The following is a 697-nucleotide window of genomic DNA, read 5'->3' on the forward strand; positions in this document are numbered from 1 at the left end:
GGGGGAGGAGCGGGGGAGTGGGGGGTTCCCGGGGTGGGGAGTGGGGGGGCTCCCCGCGTTCCGCAGGCCCCCGGGGGTGACAGGGTCCCTGTGTTTCCGCAGGCCCCCTCCCCCACCCTTGGACCCCCACGCTCCCCCGTGGAACTGGGGAGTCGGGAGCCCCATTCAGAGGCCTTGGCCGCTGGAGAAGGAGCTGCCCACTCCTGCCCACCCAGCACCCGGCCTGCAGGCCCGCCACACTCACGGCCACGCTGGGCCATGGGCCACGCGCCGTGTACTGGTCAAGGTGGTGGATGCCTGAGCCAGGACGTCTGGGGTTCCTTTTCCTCCTTGGGCCCTAATGATCCTTCCCCTGACTCAGTTTCCCCATCTGTAAAGCAGGAAAATCAAACCAGACATGGGCAGCATACTAAGAGCTGATGCCCTCTGTGCTGGAGGTGTTTCGTGTCAGGTAAACGAGGTCTCACCTGGGAGGCCTTCCCCTGTGGGGAGTCCCTGCGGCACCCCAAGTGGGGAAGATGGGGGCCTCCTGCTGTGTCCTCCTGCACACAGAGCTCCCTGAAGACTGAGGACAGAGCTGGGGCCGGGGGCTGACCAGGTCCAGTCTGGATTCACCATGGAAGTTTCGCAATAGAGACTGTGCCAAGGGCTGCCTGTTAGAATCCTGGAATGGGAGCCTGGGGCCAAATGAGCCCCT

This window comes from Dipodomys ordii, unplaced genomic scaffold (assembly GCF_000151885.1).
Source record: "Dipodomys ordii isolate 6190 unplaced genomic scaffold, Dord_2.0 Scaffold79, whole genome shotgun sequence".
Classification (NCBI taxonomy): Eukaryota; Metazoa; Chordata; class Mammalia; order Rodentia; family Heteromyidae; genus Dipodomys; species Dipodomys ordii.